The sequence below is a fragment of the Alexandromys fortis genome, unplaced genomic scaffold (genome assembly GCF_014885135.2).
Source record: "Alexandromys fortis isolate MF-2015 unplaced genomic scaffold, M_Fortis_MF-2015_v1.1 scaffold_5, whole genome shotgun sequence".
NCBI lineage: Eukaryota > Metazoa > Chordata > Mammalia > Rodentia > Cricetidae > Alexandromys > Alexandromys fortis.
In genome coordinates this window covers 17,814,660-17,839,475 of record NW_026067924.1, presented here as the reverse complement: position 1 = coordinate 17,839,475, position 24,816 = coordinate 17,814,660, and the positions used below count along the sequence as shown (strand labels likewise).

Here is a 24,816-nt window from a genome sequence, read left to right as displayed (position 1 = left end):
AACTCCATTTTCATATCAGGCTTTGACTTTTTTATTTCCTCTTTTATTAAGCTCTTTGATTGTGTCTTTAGGATTTTTCTCTTTGATTTTCTTCATGATTCTTTGGAACTTTTTGTCTGGAATTTCATCTAAGACACTCAATTTGCCCTGTTAATGTGAGATTGGTCATTTTGGGATGCTATGTGTTATCTTGGCTTTTTGTGGAATACGTGCTTTCGCTTTGGGATGTGCATATCTGGAGCTGGACCATGAGTTGGCTTCCTTTTTATTTGTCATCATAGCCAGTGGAAATGTTTGCAATGTGAAGGATGGACTAGGATGTAGTGGGTTCAGCAAATCATTTTCTGTTGACTATTTACCAGGGCACCAGGCCCTAGCTCTATCCTTCCTCCTAAGAGTAGAAAAGAACTCTTAAAAAGTGTGATAAGGATGCTGATGTTAGCTCTCCACAGTTGATGGCTTCTGGTGCGGGTACAGGAGGGGAATGACTCAGTTCTGTTTAAGGGGAAAGCCACTGAGAGTTTGATCATACTCCAGTGCATATATAGATATCACAAATTGGACTTGATTTTATTTTTATTATTTTTTCTTTTTTATTTTGTGTATAGGGGGTCACAGAGGTGGGGGACAGACATGGAAAGACTGGGAAAAGAGTGTGAACCTGGTGTATTATGTGAAATTCCCAAAGAATTAATCAAAATTAAAAAAGAGTAGAATACTATCTGAATAACAGTCACTATCAAGAAGTAGACTAACTATAAAAATGGAGTAATACTCAGCTGCAAAACTCTTTATGTACCAAATACCTTATTACCAAATCATTTGTTGTGTACCTAGTCATGTTAGGGAGTAAATGAGCAACAACAGTATTATGTATACTAGTGTATTAATTATTGAGGGTATGAGTATGAAGAAAGAGAATAAAGAACACAATAAAACAGGAGTAGTGTTGATTTAGTGGAAAGTGGAGATGGGGAACATAAATAGGAGGATGAAGTGTAGGGATATAGTGTGAAAGATGGGGAAACTGTGCTCTCTTTTCAGTCTGTCTTTAACCCTAATAAGCCCTGCCCCCTTGCTGTCCTTGCTACTGTTTGCTCCTGACAAAGCTGCGGTAGCTGGCCCATGAATCTTCCAAGATTCTCTAGTCTCTGGTCTCATTGGAGAAGCCCAGGATTGCAGATGTGTACAGATGGGTCTGGCTTCATGTGGGTTCAGGGAATTTGAAATCAGGTGTCCACCTCATGTGACAAGTGTTCTACCCACTGAGCCATCTTTCCAGTACCTTCAATTTGTTATTATTATTGCCCCTGTAGAGCTTTCTTTATATGAGATCATGTCATCTAAAACGAGGATTTGCTCTTCTATTTCTAATTTGTTTAGTGGCTCTTTTTACTTTTTTTAATGCAAGAAGTCTGTATTTTTCAAATTCTTTATATATGGATTTTTCTATTTTACTAATGTAGTGTATCACATTGGTCTTCTTAAGTTCAATTATCCTTGTGCCATTGGAAGAATTAGCATTTTGTCATAAGCCTAAGTCTTGTTAATACACTACCAAATTTGATTTACTCGTATTTTGTTGAGGCTTTTGTATTTAAATCCATGAAGGATACTAGATTGTCATTTTATTTTCTTATTATAGCATCTGTTTTGGGTACCAGTGCAATTCTAGATAAGTAGAATGAGTTGGGAAGTGTTCCTGTCTTATCTTTGGAGCAGTGCTAGAACTGGAGTCACCTTTTTTTTTGATTATACATCAGGACCTATGAGCGAGATCCTGCAGACCCTGCCTTTGCTGCGTGGGAAGTCTTTAATTTACAAATAAAATTGTGTTCTCTTTAGAATGTTTATTAGGACTGGATCATTTAGATCCACGCACAGTTTTTCCTGTCTTCTTTGGAAGTCTGTTTAATGTCCATTTCTCCAGAGCAATTTTACTCTTTGGCATAGACTTGTTCACAATCTTCTATAATCCTTAAAAGTGTTCATGATATTCTCTTGTAATCTTTTTTCCTCATATTAGTTTGAATACTATCACTGCTTTCTTTTATACTTTTAGTAACTTCTGTATTGGCTCTGCTTTTTGTTCAATTTTGATAATCATTTGTCAATTTAGCTGATCAAAACAGCCTATTATTTATCCTTATTAGAATTTTAAGAATAAATTACATGTGCTTTTGGGGTACATTTCCAGGTAATAAATAGAGTTTAAAAAAATGAATGTTGTGTTCCTCCTTGGTTAAAGATTTCCAATTATTTAGTAGTTGTAAAAATTACTTTTTCTTTTTTCTATTCCCTTCCTTTGTTTTTTTTTTCTTTGCTTTAAAAATGCTATTTTGAACTATATATATATTGTGGCAGGGACAAATTCAGAAAATTAAAATAGGCATTGCTTTATATTATTTATACTTTTACCACATGTTTTGTAGTGAAAACACCAGAAATCCCTTCTCTCAGCAGTACGAGTGTTAATTAATTAAAATTATAAGGAAGAAAACTAAAGAGTGCAATAGAGTGTTACTAAATGTAGTCACTGTGGTTCAACAGATCACAAGAGTTTACTCCTGTCTAACTGATACTTTGTACTCATTAACCAACATCTTTACAATTCCCCCTTACACAAAACCCTTGGTACATTCCAACATCTATGAGGTTTGTTTGCTTATCACACTCTTGGGCAATTGACCCTAGTTCACTAAGGTACTCTGGCACTGAGATACATCCCCATCCCTTTTCCATGTTTAATTTTGAGATAGGATGTCATTAAATTGTCCAGGTTGATCTTGAACTCACTAGTAGCACAGGCAAGCCTTAAATTTTAAATTCTCAAGTACTGAGCCAGCAACCTGGGCTTCAGCAGGCCTGGGGTGGTGAACTCCTCAGGAGCAGGAGCACATCCATACTAGGGACATTTGCAGAAGCAGGACTGAGCCAGTGACTTAGGCCAGAGCAGACCTGAGACAGCAAACTCCACAGGAACAGATACAGGGGAACAATTGCTGAGGGAGTGGGCCAGAGCCAGAGACCTCTGCGGGTCCAGGCATGAGTCTGGGACCTACAAGGGTAGAGGCAGGATCCAGACACCTCTGTGTGTCCATCTGGGACCTTTGAGGGAGCAGACCTGGGCTGACATTCCTGGGTGCTGTGAGAAAGTGGGCTGAGCAAGCCATGAGAAGCAAGCCAGTAAGCAGCACCCTTCATGGCTTCTGCACCAGCTCCTGTCTCCAGGTTCCTACCCTGTTTGAGTTCCTGTCCTGAATGTCTTTGATGACGAATAAAGCATAAACAAATAAACCTCTTCTTTGCCGAGTTAAAAAAATTAAATTCTCCTGCTTCAGCCTCCCAAGTAACTGGGATTGAAGGCCTTTGTCACCAGACAAAGCTTGACTCTTTTTCTTTAAATGTTTATTTTTTAAAAATAGATCCTCATGCTCTGTGTCAAAAATGAAAACAAACATTTAAATAATGCAACAGCAGTTTATAAAACTATTAAAAATAGTTTTCAAATGGTGAATCAATAAATATAGTGGTTCCACAAAACATTTTCTTTTGTCAATTACAAATGGGAACTACTGCACCATATCAACTATGCACAGCATGGAAAAAATGTATTAATGCCCCGAGACCTCCTCTAGCTAAAGAAACCTGTGTCGTTTTGTTCAATCCAAATTTCTCTAGATGTAGATATTCATGGTATTCACTTTTAATTTTTAATAAAATTTTATTATATTTGCATTTGTGTATCTGTGTGTATACCTATGTATGTCATGTGTGTGCAGGAATCTGTCGAGGTCAGAAGAAAGAAGTCTTTGGATCCCCTGAATCTGAAGTTGTAGGTAGTGGTACTGCCTGCTGTAGGTGCTGAGACCCACACTTGGATCGTCTGGCACTCTAAGTACAAATGGTATGTGTCAATTAAAATTATAGGGAGAAAATTAAAGAGTTCAATAGAGTGTTATAAACACTCTTAAAGGCCAAACTGTCTCTCCAGCCCTGAAATCTGTCTTTAAAGGAGAAGCTATAAGATACATTTTCTTACTGAATATTGTTTGGAAAATACTAAATAGTGGCATAGGAAAGCTGAGGTTTTGTAGCTGGTATGACATCACACAACTTGTGTGCAAATTGGGCTTTGGATTTATTATGTCTGATGCAGAAATTTGTTCTTTCTTGTGTTTTAGATGGACTCCCAAAGATACATTTTCTAATCCATCTGAGATCTAAAGTTGTACTTGCAAAAAACCAAACAAAGAAAAAAATCAGGCAAAAATAACCTCAAAAACAAACAAACAAACAAACAAGAACACTAAATTTGTAAGGCGCAAATAAAAAAGGAAATTCCAATTCCCCAAACTCCAAAATGTGGTCCATATATCCAGAAACGGACTCAGCCATGGCTATTGGAAAATTTCTGGCAGATAGATAAAAACCAGCATTCCTCAAGAACTCGTGAAGTCAGTTTCCCTCTGCCAAAATGAGTCATTTCCCTTTTCACTGGCAGATGGGACACATGGGTATCTGTGGTGCCTATTAGTATACCAAAGCACACTCTGGTCTCCACAATCCCTCAGTATCCCAAGTACCTGCTATACATCTCAGAGCCCATGTTCTTCTCACTTCCTCTTCTACCCTAAATGTCTATAACTCACTCATTTCCCTCCCTAAGAGCTTCTTTTTCATAAGCCTCTGTTATTTTCATGATTTTCTTTCTCTCTCTCCCCCTCAACACTGTTGTGACCCTGCTTCTCTGCTATGTTGTCTCTATTCATCTCCTGCTGTTCTTCCCTCTCTCAGACAGCCCTGGCCATGTCCAGTCTGATGACCATGTTCAGTCTACAGTCTACTTCTTTTTCTTTATATTCCGGATTCTTACAGATGCCACTAACTATTCTCTCTCTCCCCCCCCCCCCCAGTATAAACCTTTCCCTTAACCGTACTATGGAGTGGTAATGTCAGTTTATACAATCTGGGGCTGAACACCAGGAGGGGCAAAAATGGACCCCTTCCCAAGGGTCCCACCTCTCCTAACTGAACCAAGCTGGCTGTCATGTGGTCAGTATATACAAAATCCACAGGCTACTTCTCATGTTTTCAAACTACTTGTCCTCTAGTCCAGTTTTGTGAGTGAGGCATCTCCTGACTAAATGTCATGGCTTATGTCAGTAACAAGATAGAACTTGAGAGCAATCCCAAAGACTGTCAATGTATTTACCCAATCAATTCATTAAATATTGGATCATCTACTATGTGTCAGGCATTGTTTGGGATACATGAAGTATGTAAAGTGAGCAAATAGACTAAAATCCTTTCTTTTGGGGTTTCTTGTTTAATGAAAGAGAGAAATGATAATCTGTTAGTATAACAAATAAGAATTTTTGCTTTAGAAGGTGCCACAGGAAATAATAGAATAATATAAACCATCACGTGTGTGGAGTAGGAGAGGTAAGATAAGGAGGTCAAGAAAGTCATCTTTGATACTATATTTGGGTATAGCCAATGGGAATAGAGATTATATGGAAGGTAACTGTTAGGGCTGGTAAGTGGCTCAGGAGGTAAAAAGGCTTGCCTCCAAGCATGAAGATCCAAGCTCAATTCCTGCTACTCATGTGATAAAAAAGAGAAATGATTCCTGCAAGTTGTCTCCTGACCTCCACAGTCACACTGCCTCACACATGCATACCTACACACATGCATTGATACGCATGGATATGAGTATGCACACACACAGCATGCAAATAAATATAAAAACATTTTATAAAATCAAGTCAAGGTTTAAATGTATATTTAAAGATGATAAAGGAATAAGCCATGTGGATCTGTGGAAAGAGACATTTACATGAAGGGACTGGCCACTCTAAAGCCATGTTAGTAGTTGTTTCTTTCATGTCCAAGATCAAGGTTTGGAGTTTGGAGGTGGGACTGTGAGACCAATACTTTTCAGGTTAAGAGTTCTATTTGCAGTGAAGATTAAGTTCCTGTTTGTTCTATATTTGTTTGACTTATTTGCACTGGAAATGCTTGATCACATGTGTGAGAGGTATGTGGGCACAAACTATATCAGGATGTATACTTGCCTCTGACTGGACCTGATAGGAAATATAGTGGCCCTATGGTTTTGCCGTTTATAAGCAAAATGTGACTTGTAGCCATTTCCTAGGAACCCAGGAGCATATTTGGCCAGAGTCCATCATTCTGACTGATATTTAATTAAAGCTTTGTTCAAAATTATGGAACTGGTTTTTCTCTCATAATCTTATATTTGTAAACCAATTTGGGGACAACTTGATGGCCTTCCTTCAGTAGCAGATCTCTTTGCAAAAGTATTGATGTGGGATTTCACTCTAAATGCTGTGAGTATCATTGGTTAATAAAGGAACTGCTTTGAGCCAATAGCAGAGCTATAGGGGAACAGAGCTAGGTGGGGAAATCTGAAGTGAATGCTAGGGAAAAGGAGGGCAGAGTCAGAGAGAAACCATGTAGTCTGCTGGAGACAGATGCTGGAACTTTAGCTGGTAAGCCACAGTCACATGGCGATACACAGATTAATAGAAATGGGTTAAATTAATATGTAAGAGCTAGCCGATAAGAAGCTAGAGCTAGTGGGCCAAGCAGTAATTTAAATAATATAGTTTTTGTGTGCTTATTTTGGGCCTGAGCTGCTGAGAACACACTAGCAGCTTCCTGCAACAGATTGTCACCCACGTGGCCAACTAAAATTGACTTAAAACCTGAGAGGTCTTGAAAAGGAATTCTAGATGCAAAAATACAGAGTTTAACACAGCTTCTTGCTGTTTGCTGGTGGCATGCTGCATCTCCTTTAAGAGAGGTTTTCCTGACTCAGTGGCAGCAGAAAAAAAGTCATGCTGTTCTGAAATACCGGTTTTCTGGGTTATGTTGCCAGCACAACCTCTGTCTCTTTCAGGAGACTGAACATTTGAATGGGGTTTGTGAGCAATGTGCCACGGCTTGCTTGGTGGCAGCATGGACCGGCTGTTTTCCTAGAGATGGGGCATGGTGCAAGGGTCTCGGAAGTAAAGAGCAGCTTCACCATGCTGGGCTAGGCAGGATGAGCAGGCAGTGCCATATATACCCTAGTAATGCCTCAGCTTAGATTCTTAAGTACTTATCATTTTAAGAAGTGCTTCTGGTCAGTACATAATTACAGATACACAATAATGGCAGGTGGAAAAGACCTCTAAATGGGTCACAGTGTTGGATAGATCAACATAGGCTTAGGGGAGAGAAGAAAAAAAGTATAGAGAGTTATAAAAATAAAAGTAAATAGTTTATAAAAAAAATGAAACACAGTCTTCAAAGAGACAGAGTACAGATAGTCATAGATAAAAAGGAGTAAAGGAAAATAAGCCATGTAAAGATGGAAAATTCACAGAGAGTCTGGATTATGTATATTATTGAATTTTGACTGAAGAGAGACATTTGATTCTGGGGATTGCTAAGCTAAACCAACATATATACTTTAAAGGTGTCTTGAGTTCAAAATATGGACCTAGGGATATGTTTCTTTGGAAGAGAGGTTCTTTTGTTTCCACAGAGGATGAAAACCTGTGGAATCTTCCCAGATTAATGTGGTTTGATGGACCAAGACCTTCTAAAATGTTGCTGTGAACACCCCCAAAAATTACTTTGCCCAACAAAAAGCAGAAAGCAGATTGGAGAGAACTATGCCCATATTCCCAAATATTATTTATAAATGTTTGTTTATATTTAAAGGGGATCTGCTATAGAGATGGATACTTTGCATTGGTATGGATCTTACTTTATTGATACAAATTTAAGGTCAATTTTGTTATATGTATACTTCTGCTCTTGATTAAGGTATTGTGTTTGTTCAGCTCATTTAAAAATGTAAGGTAGCCGGGTGGTGGTGGCACACACCTTTAATCTCAGCACTTGGGAGGCAGAGGCAGGCAAATCTCTGAGAGTTTGAGGCAAGCCTGGTCTACAAGAGTTAGTTTCAGGACAGGCACCAAAAACTACAGAGAAGCCCTGTCTCGAAAATCCAAAAAAAAGTAATGTATAATTAAGAAATATAGGTTAAAAGATAATCATCTATAATAGTCAAGTTTGTAGTCATGTTAGTTAGATTTTCTAGATGTACAGATATGTACAGTTAGTTAGATATTCTTCAAATCTTTTAGAGACCTTCAGAATATGGAATTTAAAATGTTTTAAGAACTTGGGACTTTTAATGACAATGAGACACATCTGTTCCTGGCAGCACCAAGCTACTTCAAGAGGATGATGGGCACTGAAGACTCTCCTTATGGAGTTAGTTAGCCATTTGGGCAAGAAACTGTTCTTGCCTGAACTACTTGATGAACTGGACATGCAGGACCTGAAGAAAAATGACTGCTGAACTAGCCTTAAGGTGAGACAATCCTTCAGGGTTCCTGCTACATGAACGAGCCTGCCAGACATTCTTCAGGATACAGAAAAAAGTGATTGACAAACTGCCAATATAGGCAGAACTTTCCTTGAAATTCCCCACTTCATGGAAAATTCTGCTGGAAGTTGCTTACAGTGTACTTCCTGTTTACTTAGGTAATATTATATCCTTCTGAAGTCTTTGATGGAGTTGAAGAATTTATAGTTATAGTTTTCCTTAGTTATGATAAAAGATAAAGTAGATATAAATATTGTAACTGTAATTATTGTTTGATACCTGATTTGTTATATGTAATCTTACTATGTTAAAGTTAAGACCTTCCTTTTTTATTTAAACAGAAAAGGTGAGGTGATGAGGGATTCCCCTCTGTATGTTGTGAATATCATTGGTTAATAAAGGAACTGCTTTGGGCCTATAGCAGAGCTATAGGGAAACAGAGCTAGGTGAAGAAAACTAAACTGAAAACTTGGAGGAAGAAGGGGCTACAGAGGGAAGTCATGTAGCCCCTCCAGAGAGAGATGCCCATACTTTAGCCAGTAAGCCACAGCCTTGTGGCGATACACAGATTAATGAAGATGGGTTACATTTATATGTAAGAGCTAGCTGATAAGAAGCTAGAGCTAATGGGCCAAGCAGTGATTTAAATAATACAGTTTCTGTGTGATTATTTCAGAGCTGAGTAGCTAGAAATGAACAAGCAGCTTCCTTACAACAAAGCATCTGAATTTTTACACCAAAAACTTGTTATGGTATAAAAATTCTTTGTTCTGACGTTAGCCAAGAGTTTAAGTGATTTGATTTTGTTTGATTTGGAGCAGACTGAGTATCTCTTTTCAGACTCCTAAGTTCCATGTGACGTAGTTAAGAGATGTAGTTGCTTTGGAAACAAATAGGTCTGGCTTTAAATCCTGCCACTTGATTGCTGAATGACTGAGGAGAGCTAATTTTGGGTCATGGCGAGAATTAGAGAACACAAAAGAGAAAACACATTATTTCCATTCCTGATGGTTGGTCAGTTCAATCCCTCAAGGCCAGTGTGCCACCACCCACAGGCTTACAGAGTTGTTCATAGTGAAACCTAGGCTCTAAATCCCACAGACTGTAACAAATGAGATGATTAAAAAACTGGAATAGCCTCAAGTGCACAGCCAGGCACAACTCAAAGTCCCCTCCCTACTCAGCATTGATGTGGGAGTGATTTCTTACTAATAAAGAAACTGCCTAGGCCCATTTGATAGGCCAACCCTTAGGTAGGCAGAGAAAACAGAACAGGATGCTGGGAGAAAGAAGCTGAGTCAGGAGTCGCCATGATTCTCCCACTCCAGACAGACGCAGGTTAAGATCTTTCCTGGTAAGCCAGCTCGTGGAGCTACACAGATTATTAGAAATGGGTTAGATCGATATGTAAGAGCTAGCCAATAAGAAACTGGAACTAGCTGGGCCAGGCAGTGTTTAAAAGAATACAGTTTCCGTGTAGTTATTTCGGGGCATAGGCTAGCCATGCTGGCGGCCGGGTGCCGGGGACGCAGCCCTGCTGCTCCTATCACTACACAGCATCCTGCCTCGCCCCCTAAGGATGGAGATGACAAGATATGGGAGAACATCCGAACTCTTCACTCAGCATCCTACCCGGTCACCTTAAGGACAGAGAGGACAAGGTGTTGAGGAACATCTGAACTGAAGAGACTGGGGTTCAGAGGCATCATCTCTGTATCTTGTTTCTAAGACCAGAGTTTTGACAGTAACTTCAGTTAAATCTATGCCCTGAGCTCTGATGAATTACAACTGTGGAGTCATTGCACTGGTTGGTTGGATGTTTATTAGCAAAAAAACATTCTGCTCTTGAGACGGCTGGAGTTGTACCAGCACACCTTGTATTGGTTATTCCTTTAAAACAGTGTACAACCAGTGACTGAACAATGTCCTCTCCAAGGTTGAAGCCCACCCACAGTGCACATGGCAGGTGTGTGCAGTGCCAGAAGCAGGTCTCTGCTCTGAACAACATGCTGGGTTTCAGCCCTCATTCCCCCAGATGGCTCTAACCTTCTCAGTTAGTGATGCTTCAAAGGCACCTTCATTCCAACTCTTCCTTCGGTCTATGCTTCTTCAAAATTGTGTTCTGGTCATTCACTCCCCAACATAATTCAGGAAGCCACACCTCACGAGGAATGCCATCAGGCATGGTATTGGCTTCTGAAGGGGCCTGAAATATCCCGACTGTGAAGGCCAAATGGTTTAATTTGGGGGACATGAGCTGAATATAAAAAACTTCACTGTTGTGTTCAAGGATGGGAGGGAGAGAGTCTATTCTTCAATGGCAATTTCTGATTAATCAGAGCAGCTAACACTCCATGGGCTTGGCTCTGTAAATAGGAGGCAGATGCCACTGCGGGGGCCGCCAGGAGAAGGGAAACAGCAGAAAGGACTTGAAGCTGTAGCAATCTCAATGAAAATGATTTGGAGGAATAACGCACAAGGCTTCAGACACTTTCCTATAATTAGTAGGGAGTAGATCCAGCCAAGCTCAGTACTCAAAGGAGAGCTGCCTAGAAGACGTTCCAGGCAAATATCTCCAAGCTCCTTGTCAAAAGCAAACGGCAACGGCAAGATACGGTGACACAAATTATCAACTACATGTCCAAGCACGAGTTCCTGGACTTTCATATGTAGCTTTTCTTTACAAAGTGTGTGTTTGTTCTCTCAAAAAAAAAAAAATCCCATAAAATCCATATTCAGTACGTCTTCTCTGTGCCAGACACTTTACAACTTTTCTCTCCTTGGTTCTTGTAAAGGCTCTGTCAGAGAATTGGCGTTTGTTTTGTTGTTGCTGTTTTCCTAATTGCCTTCTTCATGAGGGGATGGAAGGCTGAGGGGGAAAAGCCACTTGATGTGGCTCCTACATTCAGCAGGGAAAGGCAGTGGAGGACCAGGTCAGTCAGGAACAGCTGTTGTCCTCTGGTTGGAACACTAGGTCTGATGTCATTGTCGGTGTAGTCTGTCATTCTTACTATTACAGCACAGGGAACTGAAGCACAAACAGCCCAAGGCATTACAGTGAGTGGAAGACAAAATGTGTGCGGCCAGACTAAATACGACAGGGGGATGCTGACTCTCCAGCTCCCTGACTACCAACCCAGGAAGTCAAACCTCAGCCTTTATAGTTGATGCACATGACAGGCCATGCACAGTAAGTGCCAGCTGCCTCAGTTGCCTCCCACCTCAGACCAGCCAGAGAAGACCAAACATGCTCCCCAAACAAACCACATCAGATTTCCAGTCCTATGTAGACCACCCCCATTTCTCCAGACCAGCGTGGCACCAGAGACTGCTTCGTCTACAGTTCTCCCCCTCCTTGTGTGTCTGTTCACCAAAAGAAATGAGCCCCTTTGCTGGAGTGGCCCGTGAAGAGGTTGTGTGTGGAGGGTCTCCATTCAGTTGTACAGCAATAATAAAATACCTACCTCACAGGCTAGTCACAGTACCAGCATGGTAATGTGGGGTCCTTAAAGTACAACCTCATTCCGTACTTATGTAGGGACTCTTGTGAGCCAGTTTCACAGTGGGAAAACGACTCGAACAAATGATTTGCAAATGAGAAATTTGAAAGCTACTACACTGTGGAGATTTGGGTGAGCCTTTACTTGTGGCTCTTCTGTAACACCCAGAGCAATATTGTTATTATCACTCTATAAATGAGAAGGCAGAAACTCAGCAAAGCTGGAATCAGAGAAGCAAGATTGATGCCAAGACCATGCCATTTCCACTTCTCAAGTTCACCCTCCAGCAAGAGTTTTAAATGGCTTCCTTGCAGATATCTCCTCCTTGGAGGTTTGTGCATGCCCAGATTTGATGGAGCGCAGAGTGGGCAGACCACACAACTTCTTGATTTGTGTACCCACCAATCACATTTATATCATGAAGTCATATAATGATGAAACTTTTTGAAGTCAGTGTCAGAGTTGAAATGTATAGGATGGGTCCTCATGAGAGCAAAGACCCAAAGCAGAATATTTTCCAGGCACTGTTCTGACAGACAAAGGCGAGTAGGAAGTCAGTTTGTCCTGGTGAGATCTGTGTTTCATTCACATAAATGGTTCAAAAATGTCTTATTACATAGGTAGATTAAAAAATTGTCCCTTAGCTCACAGCATGTATTGATTATTAATATGAAAAAAGAATCCACATCTTGGATTCTTTGGAAATAGACAGTTCATATTCTCTCTCTCTCTCTCTCTCTCTCTCTCTCTCTCTCTCTCTCTCTCTCTTTCTTTCTTTCTTTTCGAGACAGGGTTTCTCTGTGGCTTTGGAGCCTGTCCTGGAACTAGCTCTTGTAGACCAGGCTAGCCTCGAACTCACAGAGATCTGCCTGCCTCTGCCTCCCTAGTGCTGGGATTAAAGGAGTGTTCTACCACCGCCCAGTGACAATTCATATTATATAAGAGGATTTTGGGGGCTATAGTTTTACATAAATTGTAGAACACTTCCTGGCAAACTTTAGTTTTGAGATTTGGTCTCCAGTGCCAAAAAACAACCTAGTGAAAAGGGAATTACTTACCAGGTGCTTAGACACTACAGGGAAAGAGACAGGGAGGAACTAAGAAGTGAGCCTCCTGGTCCCTCTCAGAGGATGCTGTCTTTTGGTAAGAATAATAGAACTGCTAAAGATTTTGGAGCTTGGTGAGAAATGGAAATACATAAAGCAATTAAGAAGACTCTGTTCCACAGTGAAAGTTCATTTTGCTGAAATGGAGACAGAATCTGAAGTAGTCCAGCAGAGCCCGGAATGGGAAAAAGATGGGGAAAATGAAGAGGTGAATGTTTTAGAAGGCATTTAAATGGATAAGGTAGCCACAGAACTTACTGGATCCCAGATGCTTTTGTTCTTTTGACACATGTTCTAACTAGCACCACATGGCCTTGTAGTCATAGACACAGCTCACAGATCACCCCATATTTGCACACACAATATTTTCTTGTTTAAACTGAAGGACTTAAAAAGGTTTAAGAAGGACCTTGTGTTTAAGTCCCTCCCTTACCTAATTTTGATGACAAAGAAATAAATATTAGGAAATAGTCTGGCTAGTGGATAGGGTGATCTCACACCCACCTCAATCCCACCCTAACCCTCCCGCAAACCCTGTAGCTCTCACAGTCTCAGTGGTGAGGAGTCAGAAGCCAGGGCTGTTTCCACAGTCTGTCTGGACTGGAAACCCTCAGCCTGCAAATAATTTAAGTCTACTGTACTCACTTTCTAATGATAACTCTTGTCCCTGCCACATTTGTCCATTTATTATGTAAGACTGAAGCCCAAGAAGAAAGATTCATCTTTGTCTAGGTAAGCAAATTAAAAAAAAACAGTTATAATTCAATACATTTCTTTATTTAAAAAAGAACTTTATAGAAGGAATCAATGGAAATCTTTCCAATACAAGAAGCTAACAAAGACCAAATACTAATAACATATTTAAAAAAACATATTCAGCATCTTACTGGACTGAAGAGACCTCTGTAACTCGGAAAAGTGATTCAGACAATAAGCAAAAAGATTACTTAACCACGAAAACTTGGGTTAGTGGAGTTTTGTGTATATGAGCTGATTTGAGTGATGGTGGGCAATGACTATCATCATTAGAGAAAAAAGACTCTGTGAAGGGCAAGCTAGGACTGGCAAGAGCTTCAGCAGTGAAACCATTGTGTTAGCCAGAGCAGGAACATCTCCAAAGTGACATTCAAAACAAAGCCACCCATCCAGATGCTCTGCTTGTTGATGTGGCCCAGTGGGAGGCATACAGCTCCACCTCTGATAGATTGGCCCAAAGTGGTAAATTGAAATCGATGTGATCCTTTAAAGCAAACCATTTATAGAAGGTACAGGTGAGGAGGGTGACAAGCTAGTCGACAAAGGGCTGCAAAGCTGAGTTCAGACATTTCTGAGATATCATAAAGCAAAAGGCTGGAGGAGTGTGCGACCACCCTGGTCTAGAACAACATGGAGAGCAGCAAACCAAGGCAAAAGACACTTTTAGAAATACTCAGAGAAGCTAGATCAGAACTTTGAATATTTTCTGATACCAACAATCTTTGGTCAAGTTTGCTAGGTGTGATGGTGGCATGGTGATACTGTAAAAAACTCCCTTTTTAGTTAAGACACACAGACTTCAATGTTTAGGGTAATATTGACAGTAAGTCTGAGATTGCTTCAAAATATATCAAACAAAAACAAAGGGAAAGATTTCTTAAGTATTGAAAAAGTCTTGATTATTGTTGTTCTTTTGCTCTATTCTTGCCATCTTTTTATTCCTGATGATGCTACTGATAGTTACGGATATTTACACTATAATCTTTATTTTATAGTATATTCTTGATGGGATTTTCTTTATCATAGTGGATAGCTTAGTGTCTGAGTGTTCGACCATGACTGTGTTCCCTCTGAGGAAGCTTGTTTTACTGGCAGACGTTACTACGACTCTTGTCTTAAACATCCTGTTTGTGTCTACTACGATGGCCATTATCTCTATGAGGTCTAAGGGTGAAGAATTTAGGTTCAGGTGTGTCAACCAGGTAAGAGTAGGGGTCCATCAACAAAATAATGAGACAGCAAAAGTAGCACGTTACCTATGGATTGGTGAGAAGGCAGTAATGTGCCTTAAAGGCAAAAGAAGGTAAGCTGTCTGAGATGCGCCTGTCCAGCCACCCAGTAGAGATCAAAGAAGAAGGAAAAGGCAAGGGACTGTAGGTCTACAGCCTTTCCTAGTGAATAAAGCAAACTATCAAAGGTCCACAGAGTCACACTGACTGACAGGTGACCCCACTGGCATCCCTACAGTCTGTGTAGAGCATGTTGGTCAGTGGGGTGAGTCAAGCTAGTCAGCTATCACAGACAGAAATCATGCCAGCAGATATGGTAGAGGGCAGATACCTGAATTGGTCACTTTGAGGAACTGACAGGAGGGAGAACTACAGAATCAAAGTGACTTAGACTGGCTTCTAGAATGAGCAAGTATTCATTGTATGCAAAATAGAGGCCGAATCAATACATAATTCTAGGACTTTATCCAAATAGTATACTTAACATTCAACATAATCTTTTGATACATTTGAAAATATTCATATAATATTTTTCTTATTGTAGTCTGGCACCCAAGCGATCACAAGTGTCATATTCACTGATACTTTGTTCCACACAGGCAGCTAAAATGACACAGTATTCATTAATTTATGAATAGTCGACCATAAAAATTATCATGTCTGAATCTTGTACCATGAGATCTGTGGGTGCTGGGTGCTGGGTGCTGGGGTGCTCTTCTTTATGTGTCCCTTCAGGAAAGAATGATCTCCCCACTTTACAGGAGGCTTTCTATTGAAGTCCCCAAACAGACATTGGCTAAGGGGTTGTCTGGTATGAAGTCATAGCCCTTCCCCACCAGTAGTTCACAATCATCCTAAATTCCAAATAGTAATAAAGAACTACTTGTGTTCATTTAAAATAAGTCTGAAGGCATCCACCAGCTCCGTAAGGTGGCTCAAGTCCCTTTGGTGGCAGCCTTGTGATTGGTCTTGTCTTTCTGATGAAGCATGTCTCCATTACCTTCCACAGATGTTGTTCCAAATAGCAGGGCCAATGAGTCACACATACAAATCTCCCTCTCAGCTGCTGTTTCCCAGGAAACCTAAGCTAGCAGGGAAAGACCTTCATGATCTATTGCTGAATAAAGAAAGCCAAAATTGCACAAATAGTAGGAGCAGTAAGTTTACTTACAAATAATAGAAAAACAAAAGCATATATTTATTTTATGTGTGTGAATGCTCAGATAAAAGAAAAGAACAACATGCCTCTACCCCCCCCCAAGTGTGTGTGTGTGGTTGTGCATGCATATATGTGGAGACACAAGAATGGGCAAGTGGGCGTACATCTATTTGCATATGTATATAGAGACCAGACACCAATCTTGTGTGTCATTTTGATTCATCTTATTCTTCAGGCAAGGTCTTTCACTGACCTGGAGTTCTCAAAGTAAATTAGACTGACCAGAAAGCAAGCTAGAAGGACCTGCCTATCTCTGTTTACTGAAATAATAAATAAAACCCCACATTTTAAAATATGCTTTCTGGGGATTGAATTCCAGTCCCTCCATTTACAAAGCAAGCACAAAAGACATGAAAGAAAATCTTATAGCTATCCATAGATTAAAATTAAGATTTTTCTAAATATAAAGTAGTTCTTTTGACAGGGAAATTTTTTAAAAAAGATATCCAGTCACAAAAATTAAATGAATAACCATCACATTTGAGGAGAAAATACCATTATGGAAGAATCACAAAAGAATACCAGGAAAGGCTGATATATATAAGAACTAAACATTTCCCACACACACCACATACTTTGCCTTAATAAAAAGCTGTTTAAAGCATTGATAGGATGATGTTCTCAATATGAAACTAAGTCTGCCTTTTGTTTTAGCAATACAAAAGCAAAAATTAAAATAAAAAAATGGTGTATGAGGCTGGTACTTTATGAAGAAGACTTGCTTAGATCAGAGTTTGGGGTAGGACGGCTCCAAATCAGATGTTCTCATTAATTTGGCTCCTGGGAAGATTCTGTTCGGCTCTGGTAGACTAACATGAAGGAAAACGACTGCAAAGTTAAATGCATGCAATGGTCCTGTTTGCTAACAGCACACTTTCCTGAGGACTCGTTCATCCACAGAATAGTATTAAAGATTTATTCCAATGTTTAAGCATTTTATCTTTGTATATATCTGTACACCACAAGTGTGCAGTGCCCTTGAAGGCCAGGAGAAGGCATCAGATTCTCCGGGCCTGGAGTTACAAAGGCATTTGAGCTGCAATGTAGGTGCTGAGATAAAACTCCTCTTGAAAGCAGAACTCCTAATGACCGTATTCTATTCCATTAGACTCACTTGTTTTTTTTGTTATTTATTTGTTTTAAATCAAGTTTCACAGTGTTATATGTCATTGTGGTACTTTTGAACAAATTGTTTTTTAGTAGAGTTCTCTTCTCCCCCACCCTTCTACTAAGCCTAAACTCCTCTTTTATCCCCTCAAGTCTCATTCCCTCTCTCATGTCCTATGTGTCTTCCTGCACAATCCCTTCTTCCTCTTCACCATTTGTTACCCTCTTGGTCTCCTTTCTAGTTCTTTTAGGCTTTACCCGCATTCACACACACACACACACACACACACACACACACACACACACATGCACGTGCACACACACACACACACTTGACATGCATATGAGAGGGAGCATGCGGGCCTTATCTTTCTGAGTTAGTAGACCCTTGCTGTGGGACAATGGTCTGTACCCTATCACTTGTATTTTAATAAAATACTGATGGGCCAGTAGCAGGCAGGAAGTATAGGTGGGTCAACCAGGCAGGAAGTAGAGGCAGGACAATGAGAATTCTGAGAAGAGGAAAGACACAGTCTGTAGTTATCACCCAGACACAGAAGGAGCAAGATTAGAATGCCTTGCTGAAAAAGGTACCAAGCCACATGGATAGCTCAGAAAAGAATAATGGGCTAATTTAAGATGCAAGAAAGAATCAATAAGAAGCCTGAGCTAATAGGTGAACTAGTTTATGATTAATATAGACCTCTATGTGTTTCTTTGAGACTAAACAGCTTCAGGACCAGGGAGGGACAGAAACCTCTGTTAACAGAATGGAGCCAACATGAACAGCTAAATTCTGGGTTAAGATTTAAGATATGAAGCCGGGCGGTGGTGGCGCACGCCTTTAATCCCAGCACTCGGGAGGCAGAGGCAGGTGGATCTCTGTGAGTTCGAGACCAGCCTGGTCTACAAGAGCTAGTTCCAGGACAGGCTCCAAAACCACAGAGAAACCCTGTCTCGAAAAATCAAAAAAAAAAAAAAAAAGATTTAAGATATGAGTTAATAAGAAGCCTGAGCTAATAGGTCAACCAGTTTATAATTAATGTAGTAGACCTCTGTGTATTTCTCTGGGATAAATGGATGCAGGACCAGGCAGGACATAAACCTCAGTTAATAGACCCTATATCTTAAAGGTTCCCCACTTGAGGACCCACACATCGATCTTTGAGCATGAATGCAGCACTATGGGGAGAAAACACATCCAAACCACAGCAGATACAGAATTAATAGTGATACTGATGGAGCAAGCACATTAGTATAAGAAACTGATGTTAAATTGAAGTGAAATTTGATTGAATAATTAATTCATTAGTTTTAAAGTAAAGTTAATGTTCACAACATAAAATGAATCACTGCCATTACTGAACCAAATGGAATGTCCAGTGTTTATTAGTAAAACATGCAGAGAATTGAAATGTAGGTAGAAGGGAGGAAGATAGAAGTGTGGGTTTATTAAATTCCCTGTACTTTTAAAGACATTTAAAAGACACAAGAAATTTTCCCAGCTTTAATATTATCATTGACAAATGAAAACTTAATTTCTAAAAATTTGGGGGAAAGCATCAGAACAATTCGTCAATATTATAAAAAGAAAAAAAAAGTCAGGGACCGTCAAGGACCCCAAGGTGGCAGTGCCGAAAACCACTACACAGAACAAAGACGTGAAGGAGAGCTGGGAAAGTTAGGAAAGTGGAGTAGTGGGCTCTACTGAGAGAGGCAGAACTGGAGGCGGTGACGGGTGTTGACCTGTGTTGGGGAACTTGAGAGATGCAGTCTCCTGCTCTCATGAAGTTTGGAGTCAGCTGGGGAAGACAAACTCCAGAGAGGCAATAATAATAAGTAGAATTGACTCAGTGCCAAAAAAGGATGCCTGGCACCTTATAGAAAAGTTGCCTTGGAGACCAACTTAAATGCAGATTCGTCTTCCACTTCACATTCGGGAGTGAGAGAAACCGGAGAGGATCACGATCCACAACCACTTGGAGCAGATGGACCGGGTACCACTAAGAAGAGCAAGGACATCGTGGAGAGAAGGTATAGAAAGACAAGCAGAATGGTTTCAACACTATGAAAAGAGGTGGAAGGGGAAATGCCAGGGTGGTGAAGAACAGCCTGATGTGAGTAGCCAGCGCTGACACCTGAGGTCTGTGCTGCCACCAAGGGCTGTGTTTGGGTCCACGACCCTGCAGCTGAAGGGATCTGGGTTGATGTCTGTAATGCATGTTACCACCAAATGCCCCTGGTGTGGGCTAGCTACCTTGGTCCTTGCCTGTGCAGTGTGGGAGAGCTGGCTCTGGTGTAATGGGCATGAGAGAGCCAGCCCTGAGGACATGATGGTTGAGAGAGGACCCGGCTCCTTGTTGTCTTTGGCACTCGGGTGACCCGGCACTGCTCCTCTTAGGGCAATTCTGGAAAGCTGGCCTTGGTGGTGTGGGTACAAGAGCGCGCTGCTCCCCAAGGGTTGAGCGATGAAGAGCTGGTCCCACCCCTTGCCGACAGTCACAGACAGGATAACTGGTTCCACTCCTCAGCTGGGCAAAGCTGGAGAGCTGACCCTGGTGGCGTGGGAGCAGGAGAACAGGTGGGCTGACCAACTCAGCTACCTTCTAGGCCCAGGGCTGAGTGGGTTCACCCCAACATCTACCCCATCTAAAAACTGCTGGAGCATGTGATGGAGCCAGACCTGCTAAAACAAAGCTGCAAGGTCTTCATGACACAGGGTGACGACAGGATACCCGAGGAGAGTCCCCGTGGGGACCCAGTATTGATGGTGTAGCAGAAGTCAGAGGCCTCGAACCAGACCAATGACCCAGTGCAACGAACATTTGCAAGCAAAGCTGTGTAGGCAAAGGTGTGTACTGGGTGACAAGTACAAGACTGTTTTCATTTATTTGCTTTTTAAGATTTTATTTATTTATTAGGTATGGTGCTCTGCCTGCAGGACAGAAGAGGGCACCAGATTTCATTATAGGTGGTTGCCGGGAATTGAACTCGGGAACACTGGAAGAGCAGTCAGTGCTCTTAAACTCTGAGCCATCTCTCCAGCTTCTTTATTTTATTTTATTTCTTTGTTGGGGGAGGTTGCAAGGGCAGAGAGTGATATAGAAGGATGGGGAGATGCATGAGATAAGGGTGTATGATGTGAAATTAACAAGTGTGATATTTTGATTGCATTCTGACGCTCCTGAGACTGCCAATGGGCTTGTTTTGAATCAGAGGGCTATTAGCTGACCAAAATTAAGCAAAGAGGTTTTGTAGGACTGTGGACAGATAGACATGGAGAAGTAGGGCAGGGCTGAGAGAGGGCCTTTGCCCTTTTTGATCTGGGAATGAGAGAGAGGAGGCCACTGGTGGCTTCACTGCTTCTCTGATCACTCAAGTTCTCACCCTGATATCTGACTCCCGAGTTTTTATTGATAAAAATAATTGGATAAATGTTTCACACAAAGAATCAATAAAAAGCTAAAAAGGAAAATAAAGTAGTCAAGATAATGGAAATATTTAAAAGTATAAAATGAAATGTCAAGATCAGAATGAGATCAATGAAATGAATACAAATAAATGAATTTGAAACATTAGAAATAAAAACTGCATCTTAGTTACGTAAACCACAATTATATGTGATTATTTTTGAGAAACTCAAAATTGAGAAAAATTAAAAGTAATAAGATGGAAGGAAAGGGAAATATAAAACAAACAAACAAAATGATGAGGTTAATGAAGGTTCACTAAACACAAAAACAGAATAGGAATGGCAATAATAATATAATAATATATCACCAAATAAAACTGAAAGAAAAGTGCCAAATGGGATAAAGAGTTGCTTAATAATATAAAATAGTCTTCAGTGATGTTGAATCTATCCAAGATCACAGAATATTAAAATATTAAAGAACCTATTAGAAACAGGAGTTGATTTAAAGTAAAGCATCTAATAGAATACTTTGATATAGAAAAATAAATTACAATGGATGTTAAAAATTAATGTCCCTAATAACCTCATATCTCAAGCTTGCTAGCTGTTGTGAGTTACAATTATTAAAATCATCCATAATATATTTTCAAAAACCATTTTCTTGGGCTATAAAACAGATTTCAATAATTCCAAAAGAATCATTATATCAACCAAATTTCTCAAAAATGGCACATTATCAACACAGTAGCTTTTAGAAACAATTATTTGCAAACTGAAAAAAATTACTAATCAATAGAATAAAGGAAGGAATTCAAAATGCAAATAAGGATAATTGAGAGATTGACTACAACCAGGAGCATGAACCCACTTCTAAAAAAATAGTTAAGTTATAGCCAAGATGCTTCACAGCTTGGTTCTTGTTGTGCTGGCTCCCAGTCCTCTGGAATTTTGTAGCTCAGGGGCCTGAGTGTGTGTGCACAAGTGTGGCTTCGAACAACTAAACCCAGCAAGTAGCTAAAAGTTGTGCATCTTGTCCTACCCAGCCTGGGCAGGGCTATTCCCAATAGAGCAGTTAGCCTTGTAGCCAGTAGAGTTATAATGGTTACTGCCCATCAGAGCAGCTATGGTTCAAATGGACAGACGTAGAACACGAGCTGTGATAGTCAGCCTCTTGGGACAAGGTTCCACTGAACTCTAGCAGCAGCCAGAGTTCCTCAATCTTCTTATGGGCAGCAGTCCCCCTACCCTGCCTATGGCCACAGCCAGCTCCTAGCAGCCCCTCGGGAAAGTTCCAGTGGCAGTTCTCAGAGCAGAGGCTATGGGCAGTCCCGGAGTGGAGGCAATATGGACGACAATCTGCCTATGGTGGACAGCAACAAAACTGTGAACGGCAGCAAAGCTCCTCTAACCTCCGTCGGGGTTGTGGATAGCAGAACCAAGCACAGCAGTTACAGTGGAAGGAAGTGGTGGAGGTAGCTGTGACCAAGATTACTCCTCTGTCTCTGGTGGCAGTGGCAGTTATGGCAATGAGGACCAGAGTAATGGTGTGTGGTGGCTACAGGGGACCCCGTCAGTACAGTGGGGGTCGTGATAGGGATTAGGGAGGTGGTTACAACCGCGCCGTGGCGGCTATGAACGCAAAGAATGGACATGGCATGGGCAGAAGTAACTGGGATAGTTTCAATAAATTTGGGGGAACTCCGGATCAAGGATCAAATCACAATTGCAAACAGGATAATTCAGACAACACCATCTTTGTGCAAGGCTTGGGTAAGATGTTAAAATTGAATCTGTGGTTGATTATGTCTGACAGATTGGAATTACTAAGACAAGCACACGGGACAGCCTATGATTAATTTGCATACAGACAGGAAACTGTCAGGCTGAAGGGTGAGGTAACAATCACATTAGATGACCCACCTTCTGCTAATGGCGCTATCAAGTAGTTTGATAGTAAAGAACTCTCTGGGAATCCTATCAAGGTTTCATTTGTTACCTGCAGGGCTGACTTCAGTCAGGTGGTGGAAATGGTTGTGGAAGCTGAGGGCGAGGAGGGCTCACAGCTGTGGAGGCTGTGGAGAAGGTAGCATGGTGGTGGTGGTAGCTGGGAAAGATTCTCTAGTGGAGGCGGCAGACAGCCATGAACCGAGTCCTGGAAATGTCTGAATCCTCCATGTCAGAACATGAACTGCTCTTGTATAAATAAATTCAACCCCTTGTAAAGCTAAACTAGATAGCCAATGAAGGGGACCAGAAGGACCTCGTATTTGGGGTGACTATGGAGATGATTGGTGTAGAAAAGCAGGATATGATCAGGGGAGCGGCCAGGGCTGAAGTGAGGACTGTGGGTCCTCTGTGTGGAGCAGGGTGGTGGTGGGGGACAGAGACTTCTGTGCTTTGGCAAGATGGGCTCTGGGGCGGGCACCGGTGGGAGGGCAGGAAAAAGTAATCTGGCTCCCCAGGTTCTAAAACAGCCTCTACCTACCGTTACCTTTGTTATTTTGTAACTTTCCAGTTCAGGATGGCCCATGAATGTGTGTGTGTGTGTGTGTGTGTGTGTGTGTGTGTGTGTGTGTGTGTGTAGTGTTATTCTAACCATATCAGGTTCCCATTAAAAAACATCATTTTAGTTAAAACAAAAACAATACTTCATAGAAAAGAAAGACGCATGATTCATATTTTTTAACAAGAAAATGAGTAACAGACAGAAGTTGAAATTCATAAGCCAGAAATAGAACATTCAATTTGCAGAAGAAAGAGTTTTAACTTTTGACAAGGCTAAAATAAAAAGATGGAATAAAACATATTAATGTGTATCAAGACTGAGAAGTACCTATTACTGTGGAAAAGAAAAGGTTACATTCACTGGAGAGGACATGAAGGAGGGCTCAGGCCGAGCACAGACTACATTCTCTACTCCTGATGAAGGTCATTAGATCATATAAGATATGTTTTGACAAGAAACACATCTAATAGCAAATAACCAGGAAGTCTTGTATGAAAGAGTGAGTCCGAGATTGACTGAGGAGGCACAAATATGTAGAATCTGCTGCAAAAGCAAAAAATAAAGAAGTTTATTTTTAAAACGGATAAAAGTATAATTTACAGTAGAAACATAGCAGGCACCCACTTTACATGAAAAATAATAGTCACAGAAATAAGGTTAAAGAGAACGTGACAAGCAAACACCCATGATTGTGATGGCTGTGGGGAAACCTTTTTTTGTTGGCTAGGCTCCTTAGCATTGCCATGAAGAAAAAACAACAACAACAAAATAAAACCCTACCATTCTCCTTGAAAACAAATGGAATTAATAAACTGTAGTAGCTTTTCCAAGCCTCATACTGCTTCCCAGGGAGACCATGAAATGCATGCAAAACTCCTTTGAGTACTCTCTCTGTGTCTGGAAATGATGCTTGCTTGCTGTTTAATGTTTCTTCTGGAGACAAAGAACAAACAAACAAATCAAGGTTGTCCCTAAGTATTTCAAATGTAAGAGCATGTGACTTGGGGGTATCCTTGGGCACTCTAGCTCCATGTCAGGAGGAACAGTAAAAAGGAACATGATACACTCCCTCAGAGACAGCCACCTGGTAGAGGTCACTGACCCCAGAATCCTTCTGCCAAGACAAACCCCTTGTCACCATTCCTTGAATTCAAGGAAACCAGAATAACATGAAACTGTGAGACTACATGGTAGCAGCAAGAAAACAAACGAAAATCCACAGACTGACTCTCTCTCTCTCTCTCTCTCTCTCTCTCTCTCTCTCTCTCTCTCTCTCTCTTCCTTAGCAGAGGGATGAAATCACTTTTGATAGTATCTAAATGTTGAAGCTTGTACTGTTTGCATTTAGTCTTTTGAGGCTGCCAGACGCCTATCTTACTGCTTTTAGAAGACCCAAGGTAGATTCTAGCTCAGAGAAATCATGTCTCACTTTTATTTAGCAAGATTTAAAACACGATTGAAGATTTTTAAATAGTTTTCTTCATAAACTTAAAGATCAAAAAGGCAAAAACACATACCAAGTTAGAGGTTCTGAAACACTGTTCCGATCAAGAAAATAAAGATGGGGCTGT

General features: G+C 40.7%; 1 pseudogene; it reads left to right on the top strand.

The window, feature by feature from the left end:
* Positions 1-14,824: 14,824 nt before the first annotated feature.
* LOC126501643 (RNA-binding protein FUS-like) lies at positions 14,825-22,843 on the top strand (annotated as a pseudogene).
* Positions 22,844-24,816: the final 1,973 nt, after the last annotated feature.